Source organism: Bos taurus, chromosome 7 (genome assembly GCF_002263795.3).
Source record: "Bos taurus isolate L1 Dominette 01449 registration number 42190680 breed Hereford chromosome 7, ARS-UCD2.0, whole genome shotgun sequence".
Lineage (NCBI taxonomy): Eukaryota > Metazoa > Chordata > Mammalia > Artiodactyla > Bovidae > Bos > Bos taurus.
This window is the reverse complement of record NC_037334.1, coordinates 50945708-50959961: the sequence shown is the minus strand read 5'-3', so window position 1 is coordinate 50959961 and position 14254 is coordinate 50945708. Positions and strand designations below refer to the sequence as shown.

Genomic DNA, 14254 nt, shown 5'->3' with positions numbered 1-14254 from the left:
ATCAAAAGCCTTAAAGATGTTCCTGCTCTTCAACCTGTAGTTCCACTGATAGGAATTTATCTTAAAAAAATAAAGATGGACGGGGACAAAGATGTAGCTACAAGATTGTTCACTGCAACGTTAATTATGATGGCAAAAAGTCCTAAATATCCTAAAACAGGGCAGGGGTTAGAGAAATCATGGCATCTTTAAGCACTGGAGTATTGTGCAGCAATGAAAATGGGGCATCACAAACATTTGGTGAAGTGGGAAGGCATGCTCTCTATGTATATACTAGTTGAGAAGGAAAAGCAGTTCTCTGGGGTTACCCTTCCCCTCACTAAGGTTCCAGCCCATGACACAGGATACTCCACACGTCATCCCAATCCCTGGAGTCCTTGCTGCTGCTGCTGCTAAGTTGCTTCTGTCGTGTCTGACTCTGTGCAACCCCATAGACAGCAGCCTACCAGGCTCCCCCGTCCCTGGGATTCTCCAGGCAAGAACACTGCAGTGGGTTTCCATTTCCTTCTCCAGTGCATGAAAGTGAAAAGTGAAAGTGAAGTCGCTCAGTTGTGTCCAACTCTTTGCAACCCCATGGACTGCAGCCTACCAGGCTCCTCTGCCCATGGGATTTTCCAGGCAACAGTACTGGAGTGGGGTGCCATTGTCTTCTCCGCCCTGGAGTCCTTGGGGAGTTTTAATTTCTCATCACAGCTGGTTCCGTTTCCCTATTTCCAGGAAATTCTCCATTTCCATCCGCGTCTTGCCTCCTGCAAGCACGGTCCTCTCTCCCCTGCCCTACCACTTGCTGCTGCTGCTAAGCTGCTTCAGTCGTGTCCGACTCTGTGCGACTCCATAGACTGCAGCCCACCAGGCTCCCCCGTCCCTGGGATTCTCCAGGCAAGAACACTGGAGTGGGTTGCCATCTCCTTCTCCAATGCATGAAAGTGAAAAGTGAAAGGGAAGTTGCTCAGTCGTGTTTGACTCCTAGAGACCACATGGACTGCAGCCCATCAGGCTCCTCTGTCCATGGGATTTTCCAGGCAAGAGCACTGGAGTGGGGTGCCATTGCCTTCTCCGCTTGGGAACTCCCTAATTCCGTCACACTCCAGCGCCATCTGCTGGACTCACAACCTGACTTGGGCAAAGGGAGTGTTCACTGGATTTTATGGGAGGCTTTCCCCAGGGGTGCACGATTGCAGCCTTCATTCCCTCCCCCACTTTAAAGGGGGCTACTGCCAGTGGAACCCCAGTTTTCCCCGCTCCCATGCTGCCCGCCCCAGGCTCGGGGAGGAGTAAGGTGATGGAGCAAATGGTGGTTGGGGACAGAGCTCCAGAAACACTCTCCTACGTCTCAAGCATGGCCCCTGGAAACTGGAAATTCTTCTTTCTTTATTATCAGGATCTTTTCCTTCTCTTTGTTCCTTCCCTCAATCTTCCAGAGCAGAACTGTCTTCACAATCAAATGACCCATCAAGGTGTTAAGTTGAACAAACCTGTGTTTCTGCCCTAAAAGGCCTCCTACCACCAGCTTTGACCTCCAACTTCATGAACATGGACTGGCATCAGTCCAGAAGAAAATTCCTAAGGAGCTAAAAGGGGTTGTCTCTGGGTGACAGGATTGAGGGTGTTTTTCTTTCTGTGTATTTTCTAATTTCCCTACAACAAACACATATTTTCTTGTGAACTGAGAAAGAAGTAGTCACCACAGAAGGAGCCACTCCCACCCAGAGTAACCCAGTGGAGATCTGCTCAGAAGATGAAGGGCTGGAAAGGTTTTTATGGGGAGGCGGGACCACCTAAGCTGGAGAGAAGGCTGGCTTAGGGTGGGAGGACACAGAACTCTCTGCTGCCAGTTGGGCACCTGTTCCATGCTCCACAGGGTGAGCTAGTTCCAACCAGGAGACAGCACAATAAGGCCAGTTTGGATTCAGTAGAAGGAGCTATCCTACAATAGGACAGGCTGCCTATTAAGGCAGTGAGCTTCCTGTCACATGAGGTGTGCAAGCAAGATGGGCACCTGTCAGGAGAGTTAGAGAGATTTCTAGGCTGACTAAGAGAATGGACTAAGGGAATCTGAGATCCCTTAAAGTAACTCAGAGGGCATTTTTAGCTTCCCTGTCCAAACAAAGCGTCAGGAGAGCTCTGAGGCCATTTCTAACACTGGTAGCAGAGGAGATGGTCAAGGAGGACTTTCTGGAGGAGAAGGCCAGATCACTGTCATTCTGGCCCCTCAATCTCCACTTTGAGGGTATATATCTTACTGATTCCCCTGTCTAGGGTCCTCTAGCCCTTTCCAGATAAAAACACACAGGGCCTCAGCTGCTGCATTACTGCATGACCCTCAATGACTCCCTGTTTTTCTCTGGGCCTCAGTCTGCCCCTCTGTTCAATGGTCTCAGTTAAAACCATCCATATTTTTTTCTCCAAGGATGGCCAAACGGTTTCAGTCACACACTTAGATGCAGGGAGAGGTCACTGGCGGGTTTTCTTGAAGACCCTGGTTGTTTGCCAGCCTACAGCCCTTGGGACTTGGGCCTGATGCTTGGGTGAGATTCAACCAAGGGGGCAGGGGCTTCAGAGGCAGGCTAGGGGCTCAGCCTCTCATTACCGCCTCCCATCCCCACTGCTCCCCCAGCCCTCAGCCAAGGAAAAGGTCAGAAAGGGAACTGATGTTATTATAAGTTGTTTTTCCCATGGTGATGGGGCATACACCTGAGCTCATCCCAGAGCCCCTGAACCCCTCCTCCCCAGATGCCTCTAGGAGGAGCCTCAAGTCCAAGTCTCCCTCCCCAGGCTGTCCAGGCCCTGACCAAGAGGGAGCGTGCTCACTGAGACAGGGAATGTTGGGGTCAGGTAAGGCCAAGAGATACCAACAAACCAGCACTCATGTGCAGATGAACGTATGCAGGGTATGCAGTGGTTAGAGCACTGGCTGTGAGGTCAGGCCGGCCTGGTCTGAGTGACCTTGGGCAAGTGGCTCCACTTCTCTGGGCCTGAGAGTTTGTTGCTGAGGATGAAATGAAAGCCACTGGCATGGCGAGGAGCTCATGGCTGCCTTTAATTACTCACACAGTCACTTGGAAGCAGAAACAAGCCACAGAGCCCCACGGAGGTTCTCCCCAGCCCTGAGCGCGTCTCTGTACCCTCAGCACACACAGTTCCAGGGCCACCCCTCACTCCCGTCGCCTCCTCGCCTCCGCTCCGCGTCCTCGGCTTCCCTCGTGTGGCCATTCTCGGTACTGCAGCAGCCTGCCCGGCTAACCCAGTGTACGGCCGGGGGTCTCTAGCCGCCTTGCTGGTCTCAGGCAGACAAGCCTCTTGTCTCCCAACCTTCAAAGCCTAATCATCATGCACAGAGGTCAGTCTCGACCCCTAGCTATGGCTCTGGATCCTTCTTGCTGGTTCCAGGCCGGTGGGAGGAGCCCAGGAAGCAACACTGCACCCTGCTGACTGGGGCGGTCATTGTGGGCAGGAGGTAGGGGAACATAGCACCTTCTTGAGAAAGATCAGTAATGATTCAGGGCCTCTGGAGATGTACACAGACACACAGACACACACACACACACACACAAATATACACACACGTGGACATAAACACCCACATGGCTCAGGCTGCCACATGCATACACACACAGGCACACACCAGCCCTGTGTGCACACACTGTCCCACTCACATACAATGACATCACCCCCCAATTAGCCCCCTTTTTCATCCATCCATCCCTCTGTTCCCTGTGTTTCCCCTTGGCCCCCCTCTTGCCCACACTCTAAGGAAACCAGTGCTTGCTGTAAATTGCAAATACAAACTCCTTTCCCTGGCCTAAAGTCCTGGGTAACCTAGTCTACCCTTCAGACCACATCTCCCACCTCCACCCGCCTGCCCATTACTCACTATTTCTCCAGCAAAAACATACAGCACTCACTCACACATCAAGCCCATTCACTTACTATTTTATCTCCCCAAAATATTTTTCCCCCAGATCCTCCACTGGCTGCCTCCTTCCCTTCTGCCTCAATTGAAATACCACCTTCATCCAGACCACCAAAGCTAAAAGGCTCCCTACCCTCCATTCTCTCCAAACATTCTTTCAAAATGTGTACCCCAATCATTAGAGAAATGCAAATCAAAGCCACAGTGAGATACCACCTCACACTCATTAGGATGACTACTAAAAAAATTAAGCAGAATATAACAAGTGTTGGTGAAGATGTGGAGAAATTTGGAACCCTTTTGCACTGTTAACGGGAATGGAAAAGGGTGCAGCCACCGAGGTAATAAATAATATGATGATTCCTCAAAAAATTAGAAGTAACATATGATCCTATCATTCCACCTCTGAGTATATACACAAAAGAATCAAAAGCAGGGTCTTAGGAAGATATGTGTACACCCACATTCACAGAACCATTATTTACAACGGCCAAGCGGTGGAAGCAACCCAAGTGTTCATCGACACAAGAATGGATAAACAAAGGGCAATATATACATACAGTGGAGTATTATTCAGCCATAAAAATGGACGGAATTCTGATATACGCTACAAAATGGATGAATCTTGAGGACATTATGCTAAGCAAACTAACCCAGTCACAAGAAGACAAAGAGTGCATGATTCCACTTATTTGAGCTACATAGCGTAGGCAAATTCTTGGGGATAAAAAGGAAAATGGTGGTTGCCAGGGCTGGAGAGGGTGCAAGGAATGGGGAGCTGTTTAATGGATACAGAGGTTCAGTTTTGAAGAATGAAAAGAGTTCTGGAGATAGATGGTGGTGATGGTTACACAACAATGTGAAAAGACTCAATGTCACTGAACTGTATACTTAAAAATGGTTACAAACATTTTATATATATTTATATATATTTTACCACTATGAAAAATAATAAATAAAAATATGTATTGAAACATTTGCTTGTTTAATCCTACCTTACTCACTGAATTATGAGCTCCAGGAAAGCAGGGCTCTGTCTTGGTAGTGCATCTGTTACGTGCTGCCAGTCACTGAGGGCTTGGGGAACGTGTGACACGAGGCGCCCACCTACCTGAGGCTCAGCGCCTGGCAGAGGGAGAAAGAAAGACGCTGAATAACCATGTAAACAAAATTATCACCTATCAAGTGAAATGTAAGAGCAGCTTCACCAGGAAGACAGTAGCTAGCACAGCCAGGCATACCATCCGGAGGAGGGGACATTTATGTGGGACCCAAGAAATGAGAGTCAGTCTCCAAGCATTTGAGAGACCAGAGCTGCAGAGAGAGGGAGCGGCAAGTGCAAAGGCCCTGAGGTGAGCCTGGTATGCTAGAGGAACAGCAGGGAGAGGAGGAGGGGAGGCAGGGGAAAGGGGAAAGGAGGCGGACCCAGGAGGGAAAGGGGATGGAGGGCATTCTTGGAGGCAGAGGAGGGAGGTCTCACCAAGTCACCAACCTCCTTTTCCACAACACATGAGCTTCTGTGAGTGCTGGCTTCTAAGTGCCAAGCTCCACACTAAATGCTCTTTGTGTGTTAGCTCAGAGAATGTTCACAGCAGTCTTTGGGGGCAAGTGCAGTCATTATCCTGAGATATCAAGGAGGAAGTAGGGTCAGAGAGCTTGGGTGAGTTGGTGAGACTATAACAGGAGGCAAACAGTGGCAAGGGAGTCTTAAGTACCCCAGACAACCTGCTCTCAGAGGCCCAGTCTGGGGAGGCTCCTTCCTCCCCACCCCGCTGCACTCCCACCCCCCACTGCCTCTGTAGGAGCCAGGTTGCTGGCTGATCCCTGCCACAGGGCTTCTCCTCCTCCCTTCAGTTCAGTTCAGTTCAGTCGCTCCATAGTGTCCGACTCTTTGCGACCCCATGAATTGCAGCACACCAGGCCTCCCTGTCCATCACCAACACCCGGAGTTCACTCACTGCCCCTCAAAAGCAAGCCAAGGAGAAAGAACCCACCTCTCTTGTTCACCCAGTTGGGGTGGCATTGGGAGAGGGGAGACAGAAGCCCCTACAGCTTCACAACAGCCTGCTTCGAAGGTCCCTCTGCAAGTCCTGACCTTGGGGAGCCCTGTCTTAGGGGGAAGGAGCCAGGAGTCCTCTGGGGCTTGCAGACTGGATGGTAGCATGATAATCAGTGAAGAGGTCCTCCCAGGCCAAGGACAGCATCATCTTCAGGCCTGAGGGGGCTGGCCTCCTCCGATGCCCGGCCTCAAACCCTTGACAGGGAGACAGCAGGACCCCCAGGAAGAGCTAAGTCTTCCCTAGCTGGGAGGGACGTGATGGAAAAGGAGGCGGTTCCATCTCCTGCCTGCACCCCTGGGTTCAGGGAATTAACAGCCTCACTCACCACACTGACTGCACCACAGAAGGACTGCCCAGGGCTGAGGCAGCCCCGGGGCCCCACCTCATAGCTCTTGCCCTAAAGCAGACATGGAGGGGGTCTTTCACCCAGAGCAGGACCCATCAAAAAATGGAAATGTAGAGCCCCTTCCTTGTCCAAAAAGGAAGCAGAAAGTGCCTAATATTAATATACATAAAGCTTTTTCCTTTCCTGTGTGGTCTCTCAACTTGTTATGATCATTTTTTTTGGCTATTTAATGTCATTCTAAGTAAAGAAAAATTAAAAATGTTAATGACTAGCATGACTTTTACCATTCACCTTTACCTTGTGCAAGGCCAGTTTTAAATGCAAATATAAGGACATTTCACTCAGGTGTAGAATCACACAGTTTGCATTTTGTAGCTTGTGCATGCACGTGTATTTTATTCTTACCTGAGGGGCAGGAACACTGCACAAACTAAGTCAACTGTCTTTCTTTCGCTCAGTTGGCACACATTCTACCAACCCTCTCTCCTGTTGGCTCACTGATAAGGAGGCCTGGAAAGGAAATGGGACTGAGGGCTGCTCTGCCTCCCTGTGCTGCATCTTCATGGTCAGGGGAGGGTGTCAGCTTCTCCAGGGAAATAATTTCCAGGTGGGGAAGAAGCCCTGACAAAGACATGGGGTGGGAAAACCTGAGGAGTTACTCAGGGGATCTGAGGCTCCAGCCTGGTTGCTCTGAGGGCCTGTGAGAGATGAGGGCACAGGGATGGGCGCCGAGTGCCCTCCACTGGGCCTTACTCCACTCTGACTGTGCCACCCTTGCCTATAACCTTCTGTGGCTCCCCAGTGCCCTCAGGATAAAATCCACAGTGCTACTGCTGAGCCCCAGGGCCCCACCTCCCCTCCTCCCTCTGCTCCTGGCCACGCATTCTGCTGCCGCCATAGCACTGCTCGCCCTGAACCCTGGGCTCAGGACCTGCTCTTCTTTCCCTCCACCTAGTATCCTTCTTCTGGCAAACTCACACTCATCCTTTGAGTCTTGGCATGAATATCACCTCTGCCAAGAAGCCTTCCCTTGCCTCCTGGCCTGAGTGAGGCACCTCCCCTGGACCATCACAGGCCCTGTGCTCCTCAGACAGTAGGTGCTTCATAATGGTTATTGAATGAATGCTGAGTTCCCAGGCCCCAGTCTGGTCTATGCAGTCTCACAGGTCAGGCTGCCAGGCCAGGCAGGAAGGACCAAACAGGCACAACGCACCTATCAGGCCCCTGTGGCACTCTGCATTTTAGACTTCATGCTCTACTCCCCATCCTGCCCAGGAAGAGGGTGTTCTCATTCCTGTGACACAGATGAGGAGACACAGGGTGGGACTCATCCTCTTTTCTGGCCTCCCCCTGCCCCGCCACCTCCTCACCCACATCCAAGCCCCAGCCAGGGTGACCAGACCCACGGCCTCTCAGCCAGGCGAGTCCAGATGTCTTTTCTCAGCCAGCCCCAGAGAAAACTCACTCCCAGCTGTGGCCTGTCCCATCCTTTCTCTCCCTCCACCCCCCCTTCCTCCCCCTCCCCACTTCCTTCCTTCCTGCTCTTGGATATTCCCTTTGCAGGAAAGGCCCCAGGACTCAGGGCAAGGCCCCCAGGTCCAGCTGCCCAGGCCAGGACACATGCTTCCTCCATCAACTAGCCCCCTCTGCCCTCCCCGGGGGCCGGAAATCTGATCCAGGCCTAGGGAACATGGGAGCTCTGCACGGGGGACAGTCCAAGGTCATCTTGTCCCTCCCTCTGCCTCCAGCCAGAGCACAGCCAGAGGAGCCCTGAAGCGCATCCTGGAGGCCTGAAGTCAGAGCGCCAGGCCTGGAAGGGGCTTCGTCACTCTGCCTGTGAGTTGCTCATTACTGAGCTCCTCTTCAGGAAGGCCCAGAGCCTTGTCAACCGAGTGTATCAACCTCTAGGATCTCACGTGCTGAGTCACTTGACACAGCATTGGGCTCAAAGAAAGCGCTCAGCTGACAGCACCTCTGATCATTATCTCCCCAACATCATCATCATCCTATTTAATCCTTATAACTATCCTGGGAAGTAGACAGAGATTTTAAATCTTCATTTTATAAGTGAGGAAACTGAGGCTTAGGAAGAAAGAAATGACTTGTCCAAGCACCTTCAGAAAGTCTCAAAACTGAGCCTAAGCCCAGACTAGACCAGTGGTCTTCATCACTTCACTGCTCAGCCACCCACTCCTCCATTCCTGTGGAAGTTGCTCCACATGCAGATGATCTTTCCATGGATTTGTGGAGGAGAAAGTGGTCTCTCCATCCTGTTCCTCTGCCATCTTGGGACCCGCCCTCCCACCCATCCATTCTTGGTGATTCTGGAATAATTCCTTACCTGCTGGGTGCCTCAGTCTCCCCATCCACACAAGGAGGAAGAAAATGGAGAAGGTGTCTCTAAGGACCTATAAATCTAAGGGAACTCACTCACTAATCCATTGAGCAGAGGCTGTGTGTGTGCATGCTTTGCGTGTCTGACTCTTTGTGACCCCACAGACTGTAGCCCTCCAGGCTCCTCTGTCCACGGGATTTCTCAGGCAAGAATGCTGGAGGGCACTGTCATTTCCTCCTCCAGGGAATCTTTCTGATGCAGGGAATCGAACCCACATCTCCTACTTGGCAGGCGGATTCTTTACCACTGGCCACCTGGGAAGCCCCCGTTGGAAGATACAAGATGTTTAAAAAAAAAAAAAATGAGGTTGGCACTGTGCTTCTCACCAACTTCCTTCCCTTCCAGCATGTCTATAGGGTTCTAGCAACCACACTGATGGGGGCTCTTTACATCCTTCGGCACCCAGTCTAGATAGCTCCTCCACTGGGAATCCTTCCTTCTTCTGCCCTGTGTGTGCATGTGTGCTCTGTCATGTCCGACTTTTTGTGACCCCATGGAGCCTGCCAGGTTCCTCTGTCCATGGGATTTCCCCAGCAAAAATACAGGAGTAGGGTGCCATTTCCCACACCAGATGAGCAGTAGCTAACTGAGTGCTGTCCTGATGCCAGATCAGAGTAGACTACAAGATGACAGATCTGATCCCAGATGGTCCTACAGACCAAGGTCACCCAAATCAAGGACAGACTGTAGGAATCTAACTTGGGTCCTACCTGCTATAACTCCATCTATTTCCCTAATACACAGCAGAGAGAAAACCTCACAAAATGGGAGAAGGAAAGGGCACCCCGGTTCTGCCAAAGACTGGGGAACTAGTCTAGGCTGGTGGGCAGGGGACTGAGGGCTGGCAGGTGGACAGACGCAGTAATGGCTTCATTCAGAAGTAGGTGGGTCGATGGGGATCCCATGGCTAAGGGTTTAGGGCCAGGCAGGAGCTGCCAGGCCTGGAATAAAGCTGCCTCACCCTACCACCCTACCGCGAGCACACCCACTCCCCAGTCCTTCTGCAGACAGTGCACCCTGGATAAAACCCCAAACTGCTGAATCCTTGAGTAGAGATCCATTTCTTAGCCAATTCAGCACTTCTCCCACCACCACCAGTCCCAAGCTCCCTAGCCAATTCTCTCCCTTATCCCAGGCTCCAGTCCCTCTGCCTTGCCACCAGAGAGGCGCCTGGATTAACAACAACCCCAACCCTCCAACCACCAACCCTCCTCGTGCCAGCACCCGGAGAGACCCAATAAACTTAAGATATTGGAAGGATGAAGAGAAGGAACGCACCGCCTTGTCCCCGTACAGCAGCCCAGGGAGCAGTGCTGCGCCATGGCCACCAGAGGGCACGCGCCCCCTCCCAGAGCCATAAGCACGACGGCGGCGGCGGCGGACCCAGCTAACAGAGGATAAGGGTAGGGGTGCGGTCACTCCCGGAAGAATTCCCTGAAATGCAGCCCCATGCTGGGCGCGGACTGAGGCTCGGAAGACAAAGGCCTGGGATGCAGCCTCTCGACCTCCACCCGGGCCGCGCCCCGCGCTTCGGTCTTTGGCTGACCAATCGCGCGCCCCCTCCTGGCCACCGACAGCACTGCAGTCTGACGGAGCTTGGCTGGGAGGATAGAGTGGGGAGGGGGCGCAGATAAGGAGGAAAGGGAGATTTAGCAGTAAGAAGACAGTGGTGCAGGTGGTGCACAGTGGGAGTTTACTGGGTTGTGGTGGTTAGCACTGGGTGAATAGGAGTACTGTTAAGGTACTGATTGTAGGGTACTGGCTGGATACAAGGAGGGCACTAGGGGCCACTAGGCAGGTACCTGGAACAGTGGGTCGTCCCTGGGGGATATTGAGGGGCACCAAGACTAAACTGAAAGGAAGGCACCACATAGTTACTGGGTAGCAATGAGGGGGAGCTGAATGGATATTTGAAAATACTAAGTAAACATAGGGGGCTAATGGATACCAACTGGAAGTGTCAAGTGGGTACTTGGAAATACTGGAAGGATTTACTGCCAGGATCCTAGGAAATACTCACCCTGGGAAGATACCAGGTGAGTACCAAAGACACTGGGTGGGACCAGAGCCCGCAGTGGGAAGCACTGAGTTTGTTTCTTCAGGGTACTGGGGATATGTGCATTGCTGGTGAGAACTGGGGATACTGGTGGACACTGGGTGAGTACTGGAAGTCACTGGGCTTGTACTCATACCCTGGACAGGATGGCACTTCCCCAGCAGTATCTCAGTGCCCCCTTTAAACAGCCTCTAGAGCCTGGATCATTGTACCATTTTCACAGCATGGACTTCGATCAGAGATGTCCCTTGGCCCGTGAGTGTCTCCTATTCTGACCAGAACCTGTTCCTGATTTCCTGGCTAGAGTAGGGGAGGTGAGGGAATACTGCACATGGACGCAGGACAGAACCCTCCTGTTGTCTACCTCCCCCAGATGGAGAAGGAAGTAAAGACAGGTCAGCCCCTCATCTCTAGAAAAATAAGGAACCCCCTCCTCAATCCCTCCCACCAGGCTTCGGCCTCCTGGCCCAGCTTGCTGGCTGCTGGGCCGGGAGGGGCTGCCAGGCTCGGCCTCCTGCCCACTGCGGGGCGCCGGGGGAGGGCGGCGCGCGGCTCGAGATGCCGCGTTGCCATGGAGACGCTGCCGCATCCTGACTGCTCCTGGCAACGGGGTCCCGCAGCCAGGCAGGCGCTCGGCGGGGACCCCAGGGAGCGGGCGCGCCAGGCTGCCCACGGCGCCGCCAGACCCCTGGGACACGGATACGAATCCCCCACCCACAGATACCCCTCACTCGTCCTCCCACGGCTCACACATGTACCCAGGCGCCCCAGCTGCAGCAGCCCAGGCGGAACTGCAGCCCAAGCCCGCCCTGCAGCCCCTACTCATTAATTCAGCAAACATTTGCCGACCGTCTCAGTGCCAGGCGCGAGATGGCCACTGCGGCTGCTGCGACGAGTCACACGGGGACGCAGCGCCGCCACCCCTCCCTTCCCATCTCACAGCCCACAGAGGAAGCAGACACAGAAACACCGCGATCGATACTGTGACCCCAACAACAGCCACCCGCTGCCTGCGCTAAGCCCTCCTCATGCAGCATCTCACCCAAACTGTAGGACCCTTGGAAAGCACTGTGAGAACCCTTTTTTACAGATAAGGAAACCGAGGCAAGGAGAACTTATTTATTCACCCAAGGCCACATAGTATGGATCCTAACCACTTCCCCACAGGACCCCTGCCAGAAGTGTTTCCCCACTCAACTGTGGAGGTGGCAGGGAGAATTTTAGACTAGGAGGCCCAGGAGAAAACGCAGATCTATACCAGGCAGAGCAAGAGGAGGCATCCTTGGCCAAAATGACAACCAGAGCAAACACCTGGTGAATTTAGAGTGGCAGGCTGGGTGGGAGGGAGAGCACAGGCCGAGTATGTGGTTAGAAAGCTGCTGGGAGGCTGCTCTGAGAGGCTTGGGTATGCCAAGCCAAGGGGCCTGGACTCCATTCCTAGAGGAGGAGGAAGGTGTGAGCAAGGGAAGGCGGGTCACTGACTGTTGCTCTGGCAACCATGGGTGGGGCGGGGGAGGCTGGTCCAGAGTGGGGTGAAGCTGAAAGACTGGGGAGCAGGCTATGGTCATCACCCCACAAGGGACAAGGATCCAGCCCCCTGGCAGTGGGGTCCAGTTAGGAAGCAGGACACCTCCTTCTTGCCTTCCCACGCAAGAGTCTTTCTGCCTGAAGAATCTTTCTGCCTGAATCCGGGGAGTGACCCCGCAGAGCGAAATGCATGATAATGTGGAGGCTTCAGGGAAAGCGAGCGCTTCAGGAGGCAGCAAGTGAGAACATGTTTCAGAGTGACATGAGGAAAGCTAGAGCCCTGGAAGGACTTCCCAGAGGAATGGGTTTGAGTTTCTGAGAGAAGCCAGGGAATCCTTGAGAAGAAAAGAGCCCCTCACACACCGGGGCACGGAGTGGACAAGCTACCCCTCCTCCACAGCTGGTACTCCGTGGCCCGTCCAGCAGATCCCGTTGGGGCACCTCTCCGACAAGGCACAGTATCCAGCCCTAACCACCCCCTGCCAAGGTTAGCCTAATTTTTTCCCTTCCATGGATTCAGGTCATTGCTCCCTGTCCTCTCTCCGAGGCGCCGCGGAATGTGACTAATTCCCTCCCTTCATTTACAGGTCCTGTTACCTGGGAGGTATTTATAGCGCGACGGCCTCCCTCCCTTCCTCCCCAGCGACTCAGCCGCTCTCCCCCCAGGCCATCTCTCCCAACCTTTGCTCGTGTCTCTCCTGCCACCGCTCCACCACCTCCCTGCCAGCTTCCCAAACCAGCCCCCACCACCCCGCCTCCCTGGAAGAGAGGTAGCTCAGGTGGGAAGGGCCTGACCCCCGCAGCCTGGCGTTTCTGACTCCAGTGCTGTCTGCAGGAGGTTGCCCTCCCCTCTTGAACACTCCAAATAGGTAACTCAGGGGTCAGGCCAGGAGAGGGTGACAAGTGGCCAACTCTCCTGTGATCTCATCATGCAGTCTGATCCTTATACTAATAATAGATAACAATTATTAAGTGCCTATTATTATTACCTCTGGTCTGCAGATAAGGACACTGAGGCTCAGAAAGACAAAATGACCCCCCGCTCCTTGGTTCTTTACAGTTGGGGAACTCCTGCATGGCCACCCTCAAGAGCCCCTCCTGGTGTGTGGAAATACTGGCCCCAAAAGGTCAGATGGGTAGAGTGAGGACCGCAGGATGTTTAGAGAGGGTGCCTGAACAAAATGCATCTCACAGAGCCAGCATCAGGCCCTACAGGTCACAAGTCTTGGCTGCTCTTCCAAGAGCTGTCAGGGAATGGCATCAGATGGAGGCCACTAGACTACAAGACATGGCCAGTCCCACATGTATCTCCTCCTCTAGGCAGGGGTCACTGAGAAACTGCAGTGCAAGAGCACAGGTCTAGCCAAAGACCAAGGAGGGAGCCCTCTGTCCACCAAAGATGAGTGAAGGGAAACTACAGCAGAAGGGAGGGAATTCAGACCCCATAAGGGACTTACAAGATAGAAACATGGACCAGCTGCCCTTTCACACCCCTATTCTCACAACTGCCCCAAACCCCTTTTCATAGGTGGGAAGACTGAGGCCATGAGAGGTGGAGAGACTGACTCAGCTTTCCCCAGATCTTCTGACCAGAAATTCCACAACACTGATGAAGTGGCTTTGTCAAGATTTCTGGGAGACAGGAGGAAATAAAGGTGGAGGCTGAGATCCTATCCCAACCTCGTACTCACAAGTTTGGTGACACTGAGCAAGTGACTGGGCCTCTTTGCGATTTACTTTCCCCATCTATAAAATGGGCTGACATCATACCTCACTCATGATCGTGAGGACTCAGAGATGTTAAAAAAACAGAGTATTAAGCAGGGGGACCAGCACATGGCAGGAGCTCCACAAATGCTAGGCAAGTAATACTGTGGTTTGTATTTTCCCCAGCTTCCTTCTCCTCTCTCAGATCTGAGCAAAGGAGCCACATCTCTTCCCTGAGCCTAGGCCAGCC

General features: G+C 53.0%; 1 protein-coding gene and 1 long non-coding RNA gene across 2 annotated transcripts in view; one reads left to right on the top strand and one right to left on the bottom strand.

Moving 5' to 3' along the window:
• PSD2 (pleckstrin and Sec7 domain containing 2) overlaps positions 1-11294 on the bottom strand; it is a 79003-nt gene extending 67709 nt beyond the window's left edge. Inside the window, exons 1-2 of the mRNA XM_059888753.1 lie at positions 10735-11294; positions 4909-5038 (exon numbers count right to left, since the gene is read on the bottom strand). The gene's annotated coding sequence lies outside the window, so the exon portion shown is untranslated. The remainder of the gene's footprint in view (positions 1-4908; positions 5039-10734) is intronic.
• Positions 11295-11380: 86 nt separating this feature from the next.
• Positions 11381-13990, top strand: LOC112447552 (uncharacterized). Its single transcript, XR_003035753.2, has 2 exons — positions 11381-12784; positions 13826-13990. It is a non-coding gene; the product is annotated as an uncharacterized lncRNA (long non-coding RNA).
• The last annotated feature ends 264 nt before the right edge of the window (positions 13991-14254 follow it).